General features: G+C 48.4%; 1 protein-coding gene and 1 pseudogene across 1 annotated transcript in view; both read left to right on the forward strand.

Annotated features, from left to right (window-relative positions):
* LOC144806426 (uncharacterized) overlaps nucleotides 1-23735 on the forward strand; it is a 557808-nt gene that overhangs the window by 256039 nt on the left and 278034 nt on the right. The window lies entirely within an intron of this gene.
* Nucleotides 1-23735, forward strand: part of LOC144806412 (uncharacterized) — a 96351-nt pseudogene that overhangs the window by 30334 nt on the left and 42282 nt on the right.

The raw sequence follows: 23735 nt of genomic DNA on the forward strand, positions 1-23735 counted from the left end.
TATGAACCTTACAGAATACTTCGAAGCCTTCCAAAAGTTGATGCATTTATTTTTCAGTAAGCGCTAATATTACTGCATCATCTGCAACAAGTGGCATCGGAATATTCTCCATCTCCAATATCGGAACATGGAGACCAAGATTCCTGAGAGAATCAGTTCCATTGATGTTGAATGTTGAATAAAGCTGGGGCAAGTACGCAACCCTGCCCTACGCCAATGTTTATTTCAAACTTCTCTGTTCATTCTTCTTTTACACTGAGTCTTACTCTGGAATGTTTGCCGCGGGGCAGATCCTTTCGGATACTCAAATAGTTGCTTGGGAACCTCCTTCCTCCAGAAGACTCCGAAGGACGGAGTGGTGACAGAATAGAATCCTGTTTTTAGGTCTCCAAAGACGAAGAAGAGCGGGGAGTTTCCAGGGACACGTACTTCATACAGATCATGTACAACCTCAGAGCCTGGTCGATTCTACTTTGACCTTTTCAGGATCCGGCCTGAAGGTTAGGGAGAATATTGTTTTCCTCTGTCCAGATCTCGAGTCGTGACCGAAAGAGTTTCCCAAAGATTTTTCCAATGTTGTCTAATTGGGAAAATAGCCGATAGTTGGAGGGGTCATCTCTCCCCCCTTTCTTGTGAATCAGCACAGTTATGGAAGACTTCCATGATTCTGGAATCACACCAAGAGTCATTACGGTGTTAAATAACGCAGTTAAAGACCCTGAACATCTGAACTGGCCATCCCTCCTCTCCTCTGAATCCATTCAATATCGCTTAGTGAAGGTGTGGAGGAGTGAAGCCCATGTCACTGCACAGTAAATCTCAGTCACAGGAACACCCCTGACAAGTGCTGATGCAGAGGACTCTGTTCTGGAGGACTGAGCGCAGATTCCCTCAGTCAGTTTCTTTGTGATGCACAAGATGATGCAATGAGATAAGGTCCTCTCCTCGGCAGAGGTGCCCTTCTTGCAGCCTCCACAGTCCGCATCTAAGGTCAGAATAAAAAAAGACTTCCTTTTGGGGCTCTAACTGATATCATCTTGCCTCCTTTGGGGGTAGAAGGTGGGAAGGGGTACAGATTGCCTCAGACGGAAAGAGGTCACCACCTTGGGAAGGAGAGGCGATGTCGTTTGGAGGAATAATTCTCCAGGAAGAATAATGTGAAGGATGGCCGAACTTTACCCTGTCAATAAAAAGATTTTCAAAACAAAAAAAAAACTGATATCATCTTGCCTCCTTTGGGGGTAGAAGGTGGGAAGGGGTACAGATTGCCTCAGATGGAAAGAGGTCACCACCTTGGAAGGAGAGGCGATGTCGTTCAGAGGAATAATTCTCCAGGAAGAATAATGTGAAGGATGGCCGAACACTAAGTGCCTGTAACTCACTGATGCACCTGAACAAAGTGATGCTATTAAGACAACAAACAACCAACAAGAAAAATGCCAATACTGATCCACTATTTAGATTATTTCAACCAAAGGTGCAAGAACCATAAAACAATACACCCGAAAGCACATTAGTGCCTTTTATTTCAATAGCACAAAATCTTTTCAATTTGTTTCTCCAAAAGGGAACACATGACTCAATGTGATGAACAGAAATGCATTGTGGGTAAAATTCAACACAAAATCTAATAATAAATACATTTGCATTCACACACTTGCAAAACACATTCACTCAATACAACACCATACACATTCAACCTACTTGGTGCAAAAAAGGGTGGGACAAATACTCCACCTAGAAAGCACCTAACATGCCAATCTGGGGCTCTGACAAAAATTTGCATAATTAAATGAGCATTCTGAGAATGCAAGTCCTTGGCAAGGAATTTACTCTCACATAGCCATCTCTCAACGTCACGGTCCTCTGGCAATATTGTTGTCAAAGCATGGTGATGAAATATTAAACGTAGCACCCGGGGGGGGGAGGGAGGGGGTAAAAAAACTGAACTATGACCTCCTTCATTGGAGCCATACCCTTTATTGACAAAGGTATGCCCAAACTGTTAGACCATTAACTTGATGAAACAGCAGATAACAAGCCAGAACCATCAAGAAGCACAAATAGTAAATGTAGAACACAACCAGTAATTACTTGCAAAATACTGTACTCAGCATTATATCCTGCAACAAGCATCACATTATGCACCAACCTCATAATGATGCATAAACACAGTATGCCCTAGTTATGGGGCATTGAATTTGGAAGGAAGGGGCCCCTGCCTAATGAGATAAACCCTGGCAGGGATACTTTAGAAAGAGAGGAGCGCAATTGCACCGGGTTTTATGCCTGTTATACAATAAGAGGAAGACCGTTGTGCTAATGAATCAACTGACACTCTGTGTGTTCCTGATATATTCTCTTATTTTATTTATTATTCATTCATCTTTTTTGTAGGAAGTTTTTAGTTAATATAAAATGTATGCAGATAAGGTTCTAACACATATGACATAAATATTGTGAATAAAAAATACAGAAGTGATAACAAACAGTCAAATTAATTCATAAGATACAGAAGATCATTCCCATTCTAGTCATGGGGCATATCACTCTAAAAATTACCCCCAGGCCAATTGGCCTTTCACGGGGGGCTCAATAGGCCCTTTGTCCAGAATGTTAGTGTTTAGCTGCAAAGGCAGCGAAATCAAAGTGTGCAATTGTGTTGGGGCGTGGCAGGAGTGTATCTCACTCCTGTCTCCAAAATGCCCCCAAAGAAATGATGGCTTGACTCCTCGCACTACTGTGCCTCCTGGGACCCCACTGGGATTTGGCAAAACAAATGTGCCCCAGGTTGCAGCTGCCGGCGCTCTCGCTCTCGCAGGGCAGCTGGGGAATTAAGCTTGGCACCACTGTGCCTTCCGAGCCCCCACTGGGACTCAGAAACAATTGTGCCCAAGAGAGAAATAAGCACTGGCACTCTCCGTGCCTCATGAGCACCACTCTGGGACTCTGTAAAAATAAAAGTGCCCTCCTTGGTGCAGCTGCCGCAATGGCGTTGCAGCTGTGGGAAATAGAGGCACGGGCACCACAGTGCCTTAGGAATGACCACGGGGGAGGGCACTGACAATGTGCCCTGACACACTCCCCCACCGGACTCTCAACTCGGCCCCACTAACCGGGCTCTCTCTCGAACCGGGCTCTCTCTCGGGACTTCACTTGGGTTGGGGACGGGCACTGGCAGTGTGCTGGGATCGGCCCTACTCTCGAGGCCTCTTCTCCCGGTCTCCTCTCACTGGCGCAGGCTTGGAGGCTCCATCTCCGCTCGGGGCTCCTCCCCTCCTGCTGATGGGACCTTTGCCGATCGGCTCCAGAAGGCGGGGTGGGCTCTCGCCGGACTGACGCCGCCGCCGATGTCTCTGGAAGACACCGCCCTGACCAGGCAAGTTGCCTGGCTTCCATGCCATGGCGGTTCTGGTCTTCTCTCGGCCAAGTGCAGAGTGGGCACCCACTTCAGATAAAGCCATTGTGGGGTGGTCACCCGCTCTTCCCCTGAAAACTGGGATGTGCTCCCACAGTAAATAATAAAGGTAATTGCGAGGTGTGCCCCCGCTCTAATGGCACTGATGCAGGGTGGGCTCACAGTTTTTAAGCATAAATCAGCAGGGTAGGCTCCGGTAAACAGCATAAAGGCGGGGTGGGCTCCCGCCTCAAGACACACACAAATGCGGCGTGGGCTCCCACTCTCTTCCTGCAGGCAGCCGAGCGATGCCTGCAACCAAAGTTTCTCCTATCCTGGGTGAATGAAGAAGATGGCCACATCGCTCACAAGGCGCTTAAGCCCCCACAAAGATTTCCTCAAGGGACAAAGCTGTGCCCCCACAGGCCAGGACACAGGGCCCTCCAGCAGGGAGGCAGTCCCGTGTGGCGGTTCCACCTGGGGCCCAGCAGCAGCAGGTCCCAAAGAAGCACAAAAAGCACAACTTTTCATGGGGTCACAGCCCCTATACCTATACTACACATCTCTTTGTCTGCAAAGCACAGGGCTTGGGGGACCAGCAAGAACTGGTTCTGGAGCACTCTGTTTACAGTGCTCACACCCTTCTTTGGGAGATGGGGCCTCGGCCATCAGACGCACCAACGGCGGACCGAGCCAGCATTCACTAGGGCAGCCACAATCCTATTCATGGTCAGGGGACTACTCCTCCCACTAATTCAAATGCTGATGTCCTATTGAGCCCAACGCTGACTCACCCTGCCCCTCTTGGATCCACACACACCTTCCAGCCCCTGTCACTCAACTGACATGCAATTCATATCAGGCTGGCAGACACGTAGCACCCAGAAGTGGCAACTTATAAAAGTGGCATTTCTAAAATAGTTATAATAAATCTGGCCACACCATTGCGTAGCATTTGTTATCCCTATTCCAAATATACCAAACTTGACCACGCTGCTCCTCTCATATCAGGAATTGCCACTGAAACACTTATTAGGGAGCCTCCAATGCATTCCTAAGGGAGGGCACCCTCACAGTAGTGAGAAACCAAAATGGCTGTTTGTCACTACCAGCACATGTCACTCACTTAAAGTACATGTTCTACCGTTTACCTACAATGCACCCTGTTCATAGGGCTAACTGGGGCTTACCTTTGGGGTGACTGACAAGTAGTAAAAGGGGGCTCACAGACATGGCACACACTTTAGGTGCCACGTCACAGCGGTTGTAACAGTGCGCGTATAGGCCCTGCAATGGCAGAGGCCTGAGATAGGTTTGAAAGGCAACTTTGGTGGGTGGTGCAATCAGCGCTGCAAGCCCACCAGTAGCATTTAATTTACTAGCCCTGGGTATATGAGATACCACTTTACAAGGGACTGACAGGTATATTAAATAGGCCAAATCGGTGTAGACCAATCTTCCCATAGGTAACACAGAGAGCACACGCACTTTACACTGGACAGCAGTGCTAGAGTGCCCAGAGTCCTAAAACCACCAACACCATGTCAGCAAAAAGGCTAGGAGAAAGGCAAATAGTTTAGGGATGAGCCTGCAAAAAGGGCCAAGTCCAACAAAGACCATTGACACATGAGAAAGGGAATAGGTGCAACAATATGTGCCAGGCCCTTAAAAAATGAGGATATGAATGGAGATTGTATGAGGCATGCTGGACAGGGCAGCAATGTATCCTTTGTCTACTGCAGAACTTTGCTGGACCAGTGACAAAGCACAATGGAAAGTTTCTGAAAGGAGAGCCTTTGAAGGGTCCATGTTATGATCAACACTCCAGACGATGTATGAGTTTTACCTTCCAGAATAGACTGACTAGGTGGGGGGACAATAAGCTGACAAAATTACATCAACCACCTCCATTGGCAACTGGAAGGAGCTCCTATGCCCCTTTCAATCTCTAGAAATTAAGGTGGAGGCTCTGCAGGGTGAGGTGCGGCTCCTGCCACTCTCAATCTCCAGACATGAAGGTGGTGGCCCTGCAGGGTGAGGCACTGGTCTTGCCCTCTCAATCTACAGACATGAATGTGGAGGCTCTGCAGGGTGGGGTGTGGGTGCCGCTCCTCTCAATCTCTAGGCATGAAGGTGGTGTTTCTGCAGGGTGAGGCACAGGTCTTGCCCCTCTCAATCTCCGGACATGAAGGTGGAGTCTCTGGAGGGTGAGCTGCTGGTCCTGCCCCTCTAAATCTCTAGATATAAATGTAGAGACTCTGGAGATTGAGGTACACGTCCTGCCTCTCTCGATGTCTAGACATGAAGGCTGAGGCTCTAGAGGGTGAGACGCGAGTCCCGCCCCCCTCAATCACCAGACATAAAGGTGGAGGCTCTGCATGTGGAGGCCTGGGTCATGCCCTTCTCAATTGCAAGACATGAAGGTGGAGGCTCTGGAGGTTGAGGTATGGGTATTGCCCCTCTCAATGTCCAGACATGAAGGTGGAGGCTCTGCAGGGCGAGCTCGGGTTCCGCCCGTCTCGATCTCCAGACATGAAGGTGGAGGCTCTAAGGGGCAAGCGTGGTTCCTGCCCCCTCAATCTGCGGACATGAAGTTGGAGGCTCTGCAGGTCAAGCGTGGGTCTTGCCCCTCTCGATCTCCAGACTGGAAGGTGGAGGCTCTGCAGAGTGGGGTGCGGTTCCTGCCCCTCAATTCTGCGTACATAAAGGTGGAGGCTCTGGAGGGTGAGGCATGTGTCCCGCCCCCTCAATCTCTGGACATGAAGGTGGAGGCTCTGCAGGGTGAGGTGCGGGTCCCGCCCCCTCAATCTGCAGACATGAAGGTGGAGGCTCTGCAGGGCAAGCATTGGTCCTGCCGCTCTCGATCTCCAGACAAGAAAGCGGAGGCTCTGCAGGGTGAGGTGCGGGTCCTGACCCTCCATTCTCCGTATGTGAAGGTTGAGGCTCTGGAAGGTGAGCTGCAGGTCCTGCCACTCTCAATCTCCAGATATGAAGGTAGAGGCTCTGGAGATTGAGGTACACATCCTGCCTCTCTCAATCTCCATTTTAAACAACAGTGGTCCCTAGAACAAGGATTAATTTCTTAAAAGAATATAAACTCAATAGCAACTATATTTTGGGGACATGTCCAGCCGGACAGAGGTCTAATTTTTACTTGATCAATAATATTAGACAGTTTTAACAAAACAATACATAAAGTGGGACACAAGCATGTGTCCTAGTTAGCAATATACAAACAGGGAGGGAGGGAACCAACAAAGGGGGAAAGCAGGAACCTACACAAGTGAGATAAGGAGAGTGGCTGGTGGTGGATTAAAGACCCATGAGGTGGAATCAAGAGTGAGATAAAGGAGCCAAGAGCATCTGGGGTGGATTAAAGAGCCATGAGGTGGAATCAAGAGTGAGATAAACGAGCCGAGAGTGTCTGGGGTGGATTAAAGAGCCACGAGGTAGAATCAAGAGTGAGATAAAGGAGCCGAGAGTGTCTGGGGTGGATTAAAGAGCCACGAGGTGGAATCAAGAGGGAGATAAAGGAGCCAGGAGTGTATGGGGTGGATTAAAGACCCACGAGGTGGAATGAAGAGTTAGATAAAGGAGCCGAGAGTGTCTGGGATGGATTAAAGAGCCACAAGGTGGAATTAAGAGTGAGATAAAGTAGCTGAGAGCATCTGGGGTGGATTAAACAGCCACGAGGTGGAATCAAGAGTGAGATAAAGGAGCCAGGAGTGTCTGGGGTGGATTAAAGAGCCATGAGGTGGTATCAAGAGTGAGATAAAGGAGCCAGGAGTGTCTGGGGTGGATTAAAGAGCCATGAGGTGGTATCAAGAGTGAGATAAAGGAGCCGAGAGTGTCTGGGGTGGATTAAAGAGCCATGAGGTGGAATCAAGTGTGAGATAAAGGAGCCAGGAGTTTCTGGGGGTGGATTAAAGAGCCATGAGGTAGAATCAAGAGGGAGATAAAGGAGCCAGGAGTGTATGGGGTGGATTAAAGAGCCACAAGGTGGAATCAAGAGTGAGATAAAGGTGCTGGAATCAAGAGTGAGATAAAGGTGCCAGGAGCATCTGGGGTGGATTAAAGAGCCATGAGGTGGAATCAAGAGTGAGATAAACAGGCCGAGAGTGTCTAGGGTGGATTAAAGAGCCATCAGGTGGAATGAAGAGTGAGATAAATGAGCCGAGAGTGTCTAGGGTGGATTAAAGAACCATAAGATGGAATCAAGAGTGAGATAAAGGAGCCGAGAGTGTCTGGGGTGGATTAAAGAGCCATGAGGTGGAATCAAGGGTGAGATAAACGAGCCGAGAGTGTCTGGGGTGGATTAAAGAACCATAAGATGGAATCAAGAGTGAGATAAAGGAGCCAAGAGTGTCTGGGGTGGATTAAAGAGCCACGAGGTAGAATCAAGAGTGAGATAAAGGAGCCGAGAGTGTCTGGGGTGGTTTGAAGAGCCACGAGGTGGAATGAAGAGTTAGATAAAGGAGCCGAGAGTGTCTGGGGTGGATTAAAGAGGCACGAGGTGGAATTAAGAGTGAGATAAAGTAGCTGAGAGCGTCTGGGGTGGATTAAACAGCCACGAGATGGAATCAAGAGTGAGATAAAGGAGCCAAGAGTGTCAGGGTGGATTAAAGAGCCACAAGGTGGAATCAAGAGTGAAATAAAGGAGCCAAGAGTGTCTGTGGTGGATTAAAGAGCCATGAGGTAGAATCAAGAGGGAGATAAAGGAGCGAGGAGTGTATGGGGTGGATTAAAGAGCCACAAGGTGGAATCAAGAGCGAGATAAAGGAGCCGAGAGTATCTGGGGGTTGATTAAAGAGCCATGAGTTGGAATCAAGAGTGAGATAAAGGAGCCAGGAGTGTCTGGAGGTGGATGAAAGAGCCATGAGATGGAATCAAGTGTGAGATAAAGGAGCTGAGAGTGTCTGGGGTGGATTAAAGAGCCACGAGGTGGAATCAAGAGTGGGATAAAGGAGCCAGGAGTGTCTGGGGGTGGATTAAAGAGCCATGAGGTGGAATCAAGAGTGAGATATAGGAGCCAAAAGTGGCTGGTGGTGGATTAAAGAGCCATGAGGTGGAATCAAGAGTGAGATAAAGGAGCCGAGAGTGGCTGGTGGTGGATTAAAGAGCCATGAGGTGGAATCAAGAGTGAGATAAAGGAGCCGAGAGTGGCTGGTGGTGGATTAAAGAGCCATGAGGTGGAATCAAGAGTGAGATAAAGGAGCAGAGAGTGTCTGGGGGTGGATGCGAGTCTCCAGGAGCAATAGAGGCAAGGGGATTGCCTATAAGAGAGGCCCCAAATGTGATAAGGTGGGGGTTGAACTCACAAGCAGTTAGGGCATAAGTTGAGTGCGGGCAGCGGGAGTTTCATTCTTTTACATAAGTGTTAGTTTCACCATCCCCTCGGGAAAATTAAGATGTGGGGCAGGGAGCTGTTAAAAAGAAATGTGTATTGTTCGCTACCGAAGGAGGCCGCTTGGGCAGCAGCAGGGGATGGACTATCCCTAGACGTTGGTAAACCAAGCTAGTCTTAGATAAAAATAGAAAAGTGTAGTGTTGCCTTAATTTAACCAACAGGCATCTATGCTAAAGGGAGGTATAACTTGATAATCTCTTTCTCTAGTGAGCAAAGATAAGCAGTAGTGGTGAAGGGTCTTTGAATTCTTTTTTTAAAAATGGGCTACCTTTGGTATTTATATTGTATTTTATTTAATAGCCCTGGTATTTTGAAGAAAATTGAAAACATAATACGTACGGATGGAATAAATGAGTGTCCCGACCATTGAAACAAGAAAAACTGGGAAGTAACAGTTCGGTTGAAATAAGTAGTTCAAGGTAAGCCACTATTGACTGAGCTCACCTTTTAAGGGCAACTGACTACATTGAATATAATTACATAAGGAAATGTCCTTCTTTTAGACAAACTGCACGTCGGAGAACGGTGCTCTAGTTGTTTTTAAGGTCCTTTGTCTCCATAACTCAACTGGATACAGAGGAAACGAAGAAAATAAACTGATTGAGGTTTTTTAATTTAAGGTGAGATGGAATTACATAATTTTTAAAGCCACCATAGACGATAGTGGCGCCAGTGAAGATTGGGCCACAATGATTTTTTGTCGGTATAATGTTGGAAAGCGTCATCCCTATTCTCTCTTTGTTAATTGAGATCCTACAACAAATGGTCTAAGGATCGCAATATGGAAGCACTATAGGGGCTTTGTCTAACCAACACACTTTAAAGAATAAGGTGATATATCACTGAAAGAAAATGAGTACCCTAAACATTGATAGGGGAAGGGTTGGACCTTAATATGGAACATTATATGAGGACCGATATAAGTGGGCTCTAAAAACGTGTTCATTTAGATATAGAAGGCTTAATGGAGTCATGTCTTAATAAGATTGTGAATTTGAATCGAGAGATCTAGATCCGGTTATGGAAACGAATCAGGGACTCTAACTAATACATTTTATCAGATGTTGTTGATCAGAATTGCTTATCAGACAATAAGAATAAGTATGTCTGCGCAATAGAATGATGAGTATTTGGAACCCCTTAGGATTTATAACAAGAATGTGAAGAAGGATTAATGTGATAATTATTTGTGGGTTTTACTCAAAATAAATGTCATAGTGATGCTGAATGAATTGTCTTACATATGTCAGATAAAGGTAGAAGAAGTGTATCGTTACAGATGCTTTTAATTGTATTATTTGCCCGAAAGGGTACTGACTGTAATATGTTTTTTGTTAGATTTTATTGAAAGCAGAAAGAGAGGAAGGATCTCTATTGTAAATTGTCCTGAAGAAGGTGGAAGAAAATAACAAAACTCCACCGAAACGCTTCGATGCCTAATTGAGGTTAAATCTGAAGCAGGACACAGAGCAGAATTACTAAACCCTTGGCCTTGGTTTTGTTTTCCTTCCGTATGAGGTTTTATTGATTTTGATATTGATTTACTGTGTTTTCTTATATACACTTAGTTTGGAATATGATTTTTTAATGTGTATTGGTAATGATGTTTATGTAATGAAATTTTAGATATTGTGATATCAAATGATTTGATTCAATTTGAGATATTTATGATCTGATATTGAATACATTTGTAACAAACAGGCAGCATATTGTCCTCTTGGTGGCTCCAAACCTGTGAGTGTGGCGTGTATGACTGATAAAGTGAAAAGAAGAGTCCATAGGGAAAACTTGTTTTATATAACTATTTATGGTGCTCTTTCTCTATTGGACTTTATGAGCCCCTCTCCTTGGTTTCAAGGTGGATTAAAGAGCCATGAGGTGGAATCAAGAGTGAGATAAAGGAGCCGAGAGTGTCTGGGGTGGATTAAAGAGCCATGAGGTGGAATCAATGTGAGATAAAGGAGCTGAGAGTGGCTGATGGTTGAATAAAGAGCCATGAATCAAGAGTGAGATATAGGAGCGACCCTTGACCCTGATCCAGACAGGTTGCTCCCCACGCCGCACATCTCTACCTGTCTGTGCCCATGTCCCTGATCTCGCTGCTGCCGCGAGTTCAAGATCCTCCACCACCTGCAGGCTCCCACCTGCGCCTCATCCCTGGTGGCCCAGTGGTGAGCCGTAAGTATCTGTGTGCTCGCTCTGTTCCTTTTTGCCTGTTATTTGCCTGCTGTTGTATTACTTTTTGCGGTATCTGTTACCCGCTGTTGTATTACTTTGTAGTATTCTGCTGCTGTATTATTTTGTGCCCACTGTTGTATTCCTTTTCTTTGTATTCTTTGCTTCCACCTCTTTTTTGCTCTGTGGCCCTCCAGCATTCCAGCCTTCCTCTCCCCTTCCCGCCGCTGCGTCCCCTGCGGCCCCTACCCCTGCTTGCCCTTTCATCCCGCTCCCGTCTCCCAGCTGCTCCTCCCTCCCACCTCCCCTTCTAATGGCCGCCGTGCCGAAAGCGCACCGAATGCAAACCTGCCTGCGCTCGTCCGTGCCCAGCGCCAGACCCCCTTGGCCCCCCAAACACCACAATGCCCGCCGCCACTACCACACTAGCACCGACCACGCACTCAACGCCGGCCGATCATACACCTGCTTACTGGCCACCCGAAGCGCACCCAAGGACCCTTCTCCTGCCGGAGCTGAAGCTTCGCCGGCCTCCAAGCCGCCACCCTGCCCACCGGGGTAGGACGCCACCACCTCAGATGCATACTACTCAACACCCACTCTGCCCACAAGCACCCCATCGCACTCTGGGACCGACCCGACTCATCCTCCCCGGATGTCGCCTTCCTAACGGAGACCTGGATGAACCCCTCCTCTGCACCCGACATCGCCATAACCATCCTGGACGGCTACAAGATCACATGCAGGGACCGTACCAACAGAGCAGGAGGAGGAATCACCATCGTCCACAGGAACTCCCTCAGAATCTCGACCAGCACCGACGACACTCTCAGCGCCGCCGAACAACAGCACTTCCAGATCCACATCGACCCCAATACCACCCTCAGAGGAACCCTCGTCTACAGACCTACCAGGCCACAGTGCAGCGACTCCATCCCCGACTTCGTCAGCACGCACACCCTTGCATCCACTGACTACATCCACCTCAGAGACCTGAACTTCCACCTCAACAGCAACTCTACCACTCTGCTCGACAACCTCAACAACCTCGGACTCAAACAGCTAGTCACGACTTCCACCCACTCCGCCGGACACATGCTCAACAGCATCTTCTCCGCCAGCAACTATGTCACCTTCAACCACACCACCAAACTCCACTGGACCGACCACCACTGCATCCACTTCCCCTTCGAGAAACCCACCATGCACCACCACACACAACGGACTCAATGCTGCAGCTAGAGCAAAGTCACCGAAGACCAGCTAATCGCCACCCTTGCCTAAAACCCACCAACTGACACCGCCGACACCGACACTGCGGCCCGCAACCTCAGGCAATGGATCGACGACTGTGCCAACACTCTCGCCCAGATCAAGAAACCCTCAAACAGATGCATCAACAGAATATCCATCTGGTTCACCGCCGACCTCCAGGCATCCGAGCAGACCTGTCGAAGGCTCGAAATGAAGTGGCACCACAAACAGACACCACCGGACAGCAATGCAGCCCAAAAGAGCGCCATCCGCAGACACCACCAACTCATCCGAACTGTCAAAAGGACTTCCTTCAAGGAACGCTTTACAATAAAGCACACAACAGCAAAGAGCTCTTCAACATCATGAAGGAACTCTCTAACCCCAGCTCCAACTCCAACGACATCCTGCCATTGCAAGACCTCTGCGACTCCCTAGCCACCTTCTTCCACTGTAAGACCGCAGACATCCACGACAGCTTCAACAACCAGGCCCCCGACAGCCACCGACACGTCCGACTTCCCGCCCCCAGCCACACCAACCCCCTGCTCTCCTGTACCCATGTCAACGATGACAACACCATCAAAATCATGAACACCATCCACTCCGGCATACGATCAGACCCCTGCCGGCACAACATCTTCAACAAAGCAAGCTCCACCATCGCACCCCATCTCCGCATGATCATAAACAATTCCTTCGAGACCGCCACTTTGCCAGAGAGCTGGAAGCACGCCGTACTCAAGAAACCCAGGGCGAACCATAAGGACCTCAAATATTTCTGGCCCATCTCCCTACTCCCGTACCGGCGAACGTTATAGTGAAGATTGCCAACAGGCAACTGACCCTCTTCCTCGAGGAGAACAACATCCTGTACCCATCCCAAACCGAATTCCGGAGCAACCACAGCACCGAAACTGCCCTCATTGCCACCACCGATGACATCAGGAACCTGCTGGACAACGGAGAAACCGGAGCCCTCATCTTCCTGGACCTTTTGGCTGCCTTTGACACCGTCTGCCACCACACCCTACGCACACGCCTCCACAACGCAGGGTAACGTGACTAAACCATGGACTGGACCACATCCTTCCTCACTGGCAGAACACAGAGTGTCCGCCTCCCTCCATTACGATCTAAAGCCACCAAGATCATCTGCGGATTTCCCCAAGGATCATCCCTCAGCCTGACACTCTACATGGCACCGCTCACCCACATAGCCCGATCGCATGACCTCAACATCATCTCATATGCCGACGACACCCAGCTGATCTTCTCCCTCACCAAGGCCCCCACCACCGCCAAAATCAATCTCCACGAAGGAATGAAGGCCGTCGCCGAATGGATGAAGAACATCCACCTGAAACAGTACTCGGACAAGACGGCTGCACCCAGTCCACCTGGAACGACTCCTGAATGCCGGCCACACAGGGAGCTGCACCGACTCCCACCGACCACGCACACAATCTGGGGTCCATCCTGGACTCATCCCTGTCAATGGCCCAGCAAGTCAACTCCGTATCCTCCTCCAGCCTCAACACCCTCTGCATGCTCCGCAAGATCTACAGATGGATCCCCACCGGAACCAGAAGGACAGTCACCCAGGCCCTCGTCACCAGCAGGCAGGACTACGCTAACGCCCTCTAAGCAGGAACCTCTGGCAAACTCCAGAAACAACTACAAGGCATACAGAATGCCTCTGCAAGCCTCAGCCTCGGCATTCCCCGCCACAGCCACATCACATCCCACCTGAGAGACCTGCACTGGCTCCCCATCAAGAGGATATCCTTCAAGCTCCTACGGGCATACGTTGCGCTTTACAAATTGCAATAATAAATAAATAAACAAGCTCCTCAGCCACGCACACAAGGCACTCCACAACACCTGACCAGCCTACCTCAACAGACGACTCAGCTTCTACACCCCGAACCGCCAGCTTAGATCCGCTGACCTCGGCCTCGCCACCGTCTCTGTGTGGGTGAAATACCCCCTCCGTCCTCAGACCCCATCCACTGAGTAAGAGATCCCTGTGTGGGTGAAATACCCCCTCTATCCTCAGACCCCCTCAACTGAGTGAGAGACCCCTGTGTGAGTGAAATACCCCCTCCATCCTCAGACTCCATCCACTGAGTGAGAGACCCCTGTGTGGGTGAAATACTGCCTCCTTCCTCAGACCCCATCCACTGAGTGAGAGACCCCTGTGTGGGTGAACATCCCTCTCCATCAGACCCATCCACTGAGTGAGAGACCCCTGTGTGGGTGAACTACCCTCTCCATCAGACCCATCCACTGAGTGAGACCCCTGTGTGGGTGAACTACCCCCTCCATCAGACCCCATCCACTGAGTGAGAGATCCCTGTGAGGGTGAAATACCCCCTCTGTCCTCAGACCCCATCCGCTGAGTGAGACCCCTGTGTGGGTGAAATACCCCCTCCATCAGACCCCATCCACTGAGTGAGAGATCCCTGTGAGGGTGAAATACCCCCTCTGTCCTCAGACCCCCTCCGCTGAGTGAGAGATCCCTTTGAGGATGAAATACCCCCTCTGTCCTCAGACCCCCTCCACTGAGTGAGAGACCCCTGTGTGGGTAAAATACCCTCTCTGTACTCAGACCCCCTCCACTGAGTGAAAGACCCCTGTGTGGGTGAAATACCCCCTCTGTCCTCAGACCCCCTCCACTGAGTGAAAGATCCCTGTGTGGGTGAAATACCCCCTCCATCAGACCCCCTCCACTGAGAGAGAGATCCCTGTGTGGGCGAAATACCCCTCTATACTCAGACCCCATCCACTGAGTCAGAGACCCCTGCGTGGGTGATATACCCCCTCCATCCTCAGACCCCATCCACTGAGTTAGAGACCCCTGTGTGGATGGAATACCCCCTCCATCTTCAGAACCCATCCACTGAGTTAGAGACCCCTGTGTGGTTGAAATAACCCCTCCATCAGACTCCATCCACTGAGTGAGAGACCCCTGTGTGGGTGATATACCCCATCCATCAGACCCCATCCACTGAGTGAGAGACCCCTGTGTGGATGGAATACCCCGTCCGTCCTCAGAATCCATCCACTGATTGAGAGACCCCTGTGTGGGTGAAATACCCCCTCCGTCCATCAGACCCCCTCCAGTGAGTGAGAGACCCCTGTGTGGGTGAAATACCCCCTCCATCAGACTCCATCCACTGAGTCAGAGACCCCTGTGTGGGTGAAATACTCCCACCGTCATCAGACCCCATCCACTGAGTGAGAGACCCCTGTGTGGGTAAAATACCCCCTCCATCAGAGCACATCCACTGATTGAGAGACCCCTGTGTGGGTGAAATACCCCCTCTGTCCATCAGACCCCCTCCAGTGAGTGAGAGACCCCTGTGTGGGTGAAATACCCCCTCCATCAGACTGCATCCACTGATTGAGAGACCCCTGTGTGGATGAAATACCCCCTCCATCAGACCCCATCCACTGAGTGAGAGACCCCTGTGTGGGTGAAATACCCCCTCCATCAGACCCATCCACTGAGTGGGAGACCCCTGTGTGGGTGAAATACCCCCTCCATCAGACCCATCCACTGAGTGGGAGACTACTGTGTGGGTGAAATACCCCCTCCATCAGACCCCATCTACTGAGTCAGAGACCCCTGTGTTATGTTATGTTATGCTATGTTAGTCACTCTTGTATAGCGCTCGAATCACCCTGGGCCATCTCGGTGCTGCCTAGAGTAAAACATCACTGATAGCAACATCGGGGCTGAGTTGGAATTTAGTACAGAAAGGCTTTTAGATGTTTCCTGAAGGATGTATACAGTGGAATATCTCTAAGAAATTTGGGAAGACTATTCCAGTATTTGGGGGCGAGATAGGAGAAAGCCATACCACCTGTACGCTTGAGACGGATGCGAGGAATATGAAGCAGCCTCGCCAAGCCCGATCTCAGCAAACGACCAAGGGTGTATCTGTACAATTTCTTTTGTAAATATTGAGGGCCTCGGCCGTTTAAAGCATTAAAAGACAAGCAGCATATTTTGAAGATGGATCTTTTTTTTACCGGCAGCCAGTGTAGAGATTTTAACAAAGGCAATGACGGAGAACCAGCAGGCATGTTTAGGATCATTCTTGCAGCTGTATGTTGGATTACTTGAAGTTTGTTTTGAAGTGTGGTCCCAACCTCAGCCAGTAAGGCGTTCCCGTAGTCCAAACGGCTGATCACCATCACTTGGATCAGCGTTCTACGGTTGTCAGTTGAGATATATGGGAACATTTTCCGAAGTAGGCGAAGGCTGTGGTAGCAGGAACCAATAGTGGCTGCTACATGATCCTTCATTGACAGTAGGCGATCTAGTTTCACACCCAGGTTTTTTACACTCTGTTTTGGAGCAGGGGGAATACCCTGTTGTAAAGGCCACCATTTGTTTGTCCAGATGGTAGCGGCCTTTCCCAGCAGCATAACTTCCGTTTTACCAGGGTTCAATTGGAGACAGTTGTCGGTCATCCAGTTGGATATTGCATGTTTGCCCTTGGTTAACCGGAGCCTGTCAGCCTCTGGGTTTGGGCCGATGGTGAACAGTAGCTGGGTGTCATGTGCATAGGAGATTGTTTCGAAACCTAATGCTTCTACTGCCTCAGCCAGCGGAGCCAGATAAATGTTAAAAAGGGTAGGGCTGAGGCAGGAGCCTTGTGGGACACCCTTGTCCAGCGTTGTTTTATCTGAGTGGAAAGGACCCATGATAACCGTTTGGGCTCTGTCCGTTAGGAAGTTTTGAAGCCATTTAAGGGCTAGACCCTGGATGCCATAGGATATTAACCTCTCCGCGAGCCTGGTGTGGGAGACGGTATCGAAGGCCGCGGAGAGGTCAAGGAGAATCAGTATGGCAGATCCTCCAGCATCCACAGTCAGCCTCAAAGAGTCCGTAACGGCTAACAGGGCGGTCTCTGTGCTAAAACCTGGGCGAAACCCTGTTTGCGAGGGGGCCATGATGTTGTTGGTTTCAAGATAACTGTTTAGTTGTCTATTTACAATGCTTTCCAGCATTTTGGCCAGCAGGGGGAGCAGTGAAATGGGGCGGTAATTGCTGAGCTCCTGCGGGTTAGCCAGAGGTTTTTTAGGATGGGACGAACAAACGCTTCCTTCCAGGAAATAGGGATAGTGCCCGATTGAATAGAGTGGTTGAAAATTGTTTGAATGGTTGGTGCACAGCTGTGGGATAAAATAGACATAATTTTAGGGGGGCAAAGGTCAGCAGGGGAGCCTGATTTGGCCACATTTAGTGCTTTAATTACTTCTTCAAGTGTGGCAGGAACAAAACTGTCCAGAGAACAGGTTAACCTGCTAGTGGGACTTTTTAAGCTGGACAGGATTGAAGGGGGAATGTTATCCTGTGAAGGAAAATTGGAGTAGATAATTGAGATTTTCTCCTGAAAGAAGGCGGTTAGGGAATCACAGAATTCCTGGGATTCCACAGGCAATTGTTTGCACACTTCAGGTGATATACATTCTCTAACAATGCCAAAGAGGGCTTTGGAGGAGTTACTGGCATTCTCAATTTGATTCAGAATAAAAAAGGCGTCTGGCAGTCTTTAGATTTCGATGGTAACTAGTTAGAGCTAGTTTAAATATCTGTCTACTTTGAGAACACTTGGTCGCTCGCCAGTGTCTCTCTAGTTGTTTGCAGGAGGATTTTTTCTGTCTTAGTTCTAAGGAGTACCATTGGGCTGAGGTTCGACAAGGGATTGGTCTGGACTTTTTACTTGTCGGAATAATTTTGTCAAAAGAATTTTCAAGAGCCTTATTAAAAAAAGTCAGCATAGCAGATGCATCTTGATCATGGTTTCGTATTTGTTGCTCGGCCTGAAAATTTATATTGAAAGCTGAGGTCGTTAGTTTATGCCAGGGCCTACGGGATGATGGTTTTTTGAGAGCCAACTGTGTTGGAGATTTAAGGGCGATGTTGGGCATTGCAAACTTGATCATAGAGTGATCGGTCCACGTAAGAGGCCACGGAGGATCGCATTTGATCTGATCTATATTGAAAAAATTAGGTCCGAGGTGTGGCCCGCCTGGTGGGTAGGACCTATTACTCTTTGTGTAAGCCCTAACTGTTCTAGATCACCGAGGAAATTACTGATCTCTTGAGTTATGTGAGCCTCACAGTGAAGATTAAAATCACCCAGCATCAGGAATTTATTTGACGCAAGGACATGGATGGCTATGTAGTCTATTACGGTAGCCGCAAAGTCTGTTTTTGGGCCAGGAGGTCGGTAGACTAATGCTCCAAGCCAACTTTCCGTAGGGGATTTAGTGACCTTAAAAATGCCTATTTCTAGGCTCTCATCTATCATAGTGGAAATCCAGGATAGTTTGAGATGATTTTTGAAATCAATGGCTATCCCCTCGCCTACTTTCCCTGTCCGATCCAGATGGATACATTTGGAGTTCTCTGGAATGGCAATGTTTATAGTGAGGTGGTTTGAGGGATTTAGCCAAGTTTCCATAAAAAACCCATATCTCTGGTGAGTGAGAGGTGATCGTGTCCCAGATTTCATATGGGTGTTTGGCTAAGGAGCGCACGTTGCATAGGATGAAAGAGGTGCCCTCAGGAGAAAAGAATCTTTGAAGTCGGGCTGGTGAGACGAAAGATATATACAGATTTCTCTGGAAGGAACAATGTCTGCAAGCTACCGGACCTTCCAATAAGTCAGGAAAAATATTTATACAGCTAGCGCTAGGTCATTTAGTGAGAGTTTGTGTGGCTCTGATAGTATGTAAGATATCAGATGAGTATGAAATCCGAGGGAGAGAAATAGGTGTTACCTGATTTTGGGCAGGGGTCAAGGTCTCTGGGCTTGTGTGGGCGTGGACGGGCGCAGACGGGCTTTCCTTAGGCGCTCCTTCGGTGCGTTTTAAGCGTGCCTGCTTCTCGCGTCCGCTGCGCAGAGGCATGCCCGTCTGCTTTTAAGCTGTTGCAGATCGTTTCAGAAAAGACTAGACCGCCACCCAGCGTACCTGGCCAAGATGGCCGCTGGATTTGTCCGGCAGCCTCCGGGTGCATATGTCAACTCAGCACCTACTCGGCTGAGGGGTGATTGCGGCGAAGGATCTTAAAATGTGAGCAAATTGCTAAATGATAATTCAAGTATTAAAAAGTACAGAGTACAAATTCACGAAACACAGCTCCTGGTTTCCGCCTCAGGAGTAGATCTAGGACTAGCGCCTGCGCGGTAATTCCTGCTTTTAAGCTGTCGCAGAGCGCATCAGAAAAGACTAGACCACCACCCAGCGTACCTGGCAAAGATGACCGCTGGATTTGTCCGGCAGCCTCCGGGTGCGTATGTCAACTCAGCGCCTACCTGGCTGAGGGGTGATTGCGGCGAAGGATCTTAAAATGTGAGCAAATTGCTAAATGATAATTCAAGTGTTAAAAAGTACAGAGTAGAAATTCACGAAACACAGCTCCCAGCTTCCGCCTCAGGAGTAGATCTAGGACTGTGTGGGTGAAATACCCCCTCCGTCAGACCCCATCCACTGAGTGAGAGACCCCTGTGTGGGTGAAATACCCCCTGTCCCCAGACCCCATCCACTGAGTGAGAGACCCCTGTGTAGGTGAAATATTCCCTCCTTCCTCAGACCCCATCCACTAAGTGACAGACCCCTGTGTGGGTGAAATACCCCCTGTCCCCAGACCCCATCCACTGACTGAGAGACCCCTGTGTGGGTGAAATACCCCCTGTCCCCAGACCCCATCCACAGAGTGAGAGACCCCTGTATGGGTGAAATACCCTCTCAATCAGACCCTATCCACTGAGTCAGAGACCCCAGTGTGGGTGAAATACCCCCTCCGTCCTCAGACCCCATCCATTGAGTGAGAGACCCCAGTGTGGATGAAATACTCCTTCCATCAGACCTCATCCACTGAGTAAGAGACCCCTGTGTGGGTGTAATACTCCCTCCATCAGACCCAATCCACTGAGTGAAAGACCCCTGTGTGGGTGAAATACTCCCTCCATCAGACCCCATCCACTGAGTGAGAGACCCCTGTGTGGGTGAAATACCACTCCAATCCTCAGACACCGTCCACTGAGTGAGAGAACCCTGTGTGGCTGAAATACCCCTCTATCCTCAGACCCCATCCACTGAGTGAGAGACCCCTGTGTGGGTGAAATAACCCCTCCGTCCTCAGACCCCCATCCACTGAGTGAGAGACCCTGTGTGGGTGAAATACCCCTCCATCAGACCCCATACACTGAGTCAGAGACCCTGTGTGGGTGAAATACCCCCTCCGTCGTCAGACCCCATCCACTGAGCAAGAGACCCCTGTGTGGGTGAAATACCCCCTCCATCAGACCCCATCCACTGAGTGAGAGACCCCTGTGTGGGTGAAGTACCCCCTCCATCCTTAGACCCCCTCCACTGAGTGAGAGACCCCTGTGTGGGTGAAATACCCCCTCCATCCTCAGACCACATCCACTGAGTCAGAGACCCTGTGTGGGTGAAATACCCCCTCCATCCTCAGACCACATCCACTGAGTGGGAGACACCTGTGTGGGTGAAATACCCCCTCCATCAGACCCCATCTACTGATTGAGAGACCCCTGTGTGGGTGAAATACCCCTCCATCATACCCCATCCACTGATTGAGAGACCCCTGTGTGGGTGAAATACCCCTCCATCAGACCCCATCCACTGAGTGAGAGACCCATGTGTGGGTCACACCTGATGGTTCTGTCCCATGACTTTATTGTGCTGCTTCTTTCCTTGTTTTATGAGTGAACCCTTGAAGGGGGAGGTGAACAAGAAAGCAGCAGAGAAATGCAAACCCTGATGTGGTACAAAGCAACGGGAGAGAGTTGATTGTCGGAGGTAGTCATTGCGGCGAGGTCCGGCCCGTACAATTGCTGCTCCTCGAGAGGTATCGGTTTTCTTCAAAGTGTACTTTACATTTTATTAAAAGCGCTAGCGTGCTGCCAGTACTGCCGTTCCTAATACTTTCAGTGGCAGTTTGTGACCTGAGTTGTTTGTACTAAATAGTAAAAGGTTCTGCTGCTTATTCACAGCGAAACCCTCTTCTATGCAGTCCCGGCTTTGTTTTTGCTTACTGGAGTGGCATCGTTCAATAAAAATGGAAAATATCTTGAATTTGTAGCGTTCCTTAAAAAGTAAAAATTTCTTTAATTGCAAATTGTCCTTGATTTATGTGTGGTACGACGTTCCCGTTGTGCGCTCTCTTTCATCAAGTAACTAGCGTGTGTGACAGAGCTTTTTTTTTTTACAAGACATACGAATACATTGCAGGTGTCTTATTCCATTGTTGTAAAGACAGAGGCCTCATTTATCACAATTGTCTAAGCTATTCAGCTAAGTTGTGCCAATGTAGCTTTGTTTTAGGACTGAATTAATCTATTTAGTAAACAGGTTCTATTGGTTTCTTCTAGCGAACTTAATTCAGCACAGCTCACGTGCTCAGTTTCTATGTTGTAGCTCTCCGTGACAGCAACTTCTGAAAACAAATGTGTGCAGGGCCCTTCTGTTCATCTGGGCAGTGTGCGGGCTCTGCATTCACATCATAATGTTATGCAATTATTTCATAACATGTTGCAGAGGCCTGCTTGGGAATTGTTTAGCAGTGATACGAGTGTATTTAATACAGAACCTCTCTTGTTTTACACATACTCCGGTTCTTAGCTACATGACTGCGTTTTTGTCAAAACGATTGCATTTTATGTTCCATGGGCTGTTTCTTTAGTACATTGTGGCGTCTCGAGGTCACCTAAAAGCGATCATGGGAGTTCTGTACTTCGTTTTCATGTTACACCTGACCTAGTCCTGTCATCCGTACTGGAGTGTGCACGTGCCTTGCTCTCCACATGCGGCCTAAGCAGAATAATGCTTGTAAGACCTGAGCTCTTCTGTTTTTATAAATGCCAAAACGAAAACCTTTTTTGAAAAGCAGTATGAAGACGGAAAAGGGAGAAGTGGTCCCTTAAAAAAAAAACATGCTTGGACGAGTTACAGTTCACATTTAATGCTTCTAAAATGATTCCTTAATTACCATGATTGATCATCTGTGTGCAATTTATATCCCATAAAGTTTTAAAACATATGCTTACAAAACGCCCTGGTGTAGCCACACTCAGGGCGGAGCATAAGAGAAGGGGAAAAAATAATAAAATATTGAGAAATGACTAGACACAACACAAATGTAACAAACCAAGTGATAGAACAGTGAATATCACCCTGTGACTGGGAATGGTGATAAGACAAAGTGCAGTTAATGGGAAAGTGCTTTAAAACTGGTTTGTGGATACCAATGAAACCTTTATTTAAGGTTCCACAACCAGGATTAAAAAGAATGAGGATGGGTCGTGTTAGAAGAGAAGACTAGGTTCTCAAAACATTATTAGTTTTTCCCCTTCCCTTATGCTCCGGCCTGAGCGTGGCTACACCAGGGCGTTTTGTAAGCAGACCCGATGATGAAGCATGTCACACACTTTTGTGTGTGGGTGAGGGCAGTTTTCAAAACAGATTTCTTTTTCCTGTCTCGTGTTGTTACACGTGTACTCTAATCTCTCCACCCCTTCTTGTGTGTTTACTTTGCCTTAGGGGGTTCGGAGTGGTGGAGTTGTATAATTTCTTTGACCCACTCCCCTGTCAATAGTGAGTTTTAAAACACATTCCTTTTGCTAGCAGGCCCCCTTCCAGTAACATTCATCTTAGAAAGGGGCTGTAGGTTAGTAAGTTTGCAATTCAGGGGCTATGTAGAAGCTTGAACGTCTTTCCAAAGCTTATTACTGTTTTAAAGGGCGTATTAATTTCGGATATTTCGCTTTTTCCATGGACTTATGTGTTCGGTTTTATTTCAGGGGAAAATGTCTCTGTCTCTGAGAGCTGCAGTCATGCTGCTGTCTCCGGTTAGTGCCCTTCTTTCCATTTCTGCTGCTTTGCTGCAGTTTTAAGACCTTGTTAGAGTTTCTTGTTGCTGAAATGGGGGTAATTTCTGATATTAATCTGTTTCCTTAATCTTCATTACTTGATTTTGCCCGCTGCAAGTCAGTGTCACTCATAGTCATTGAAATGTCACTCATAATTTCACTGAAATTATGAAAATGTCACACATAGCAATCTGAAACCTTGGCAGCTATGGTTTGAGGATTCATGGCCCTGTAAAATATAAAGAATCACCCCCAGGAACAGGAACATTAGAAATGCTGCCCAGCCTCATTGCAGCAGCTGTGTCTACCTTGCACACATTGAATGAAATACAATTCCTCATTTAAATTCACTCCTGAATGTCATGTCTGTCCCTTTGCAGAAGCTTAAAAAATGAACACATTGCTGGTATTTCACTGAGGGAGGAGGCAGAGCTGGCATGAGGGGCTGAATCTGAAGCTCCTCAAGAGCACACCAGGGAAGGGTGAGGCCTGTCATGGACTGTGAGTGTTTCACCCATGTCTGTGTCTTTCCAGGCACCAATGCTTGTTTATGTGAAATGTAGTCACTGCTGGAGCCTGGAGGTGG

This window comes from Lissotriton helveticus (assembly GCF_964261635.1).
Source record: "Lissotriton helveticus chromosome 1_1 unlocalized genomic scaffold, aLisHel1.1 SUPER_1_unloc_7, whole genome shotgun sequence".
NCBI lineage: Eukaryota > Metazoa > Chordata > Amphibia > Caudata > Salamandridae > Lissotriton > Lissotriton helveticus.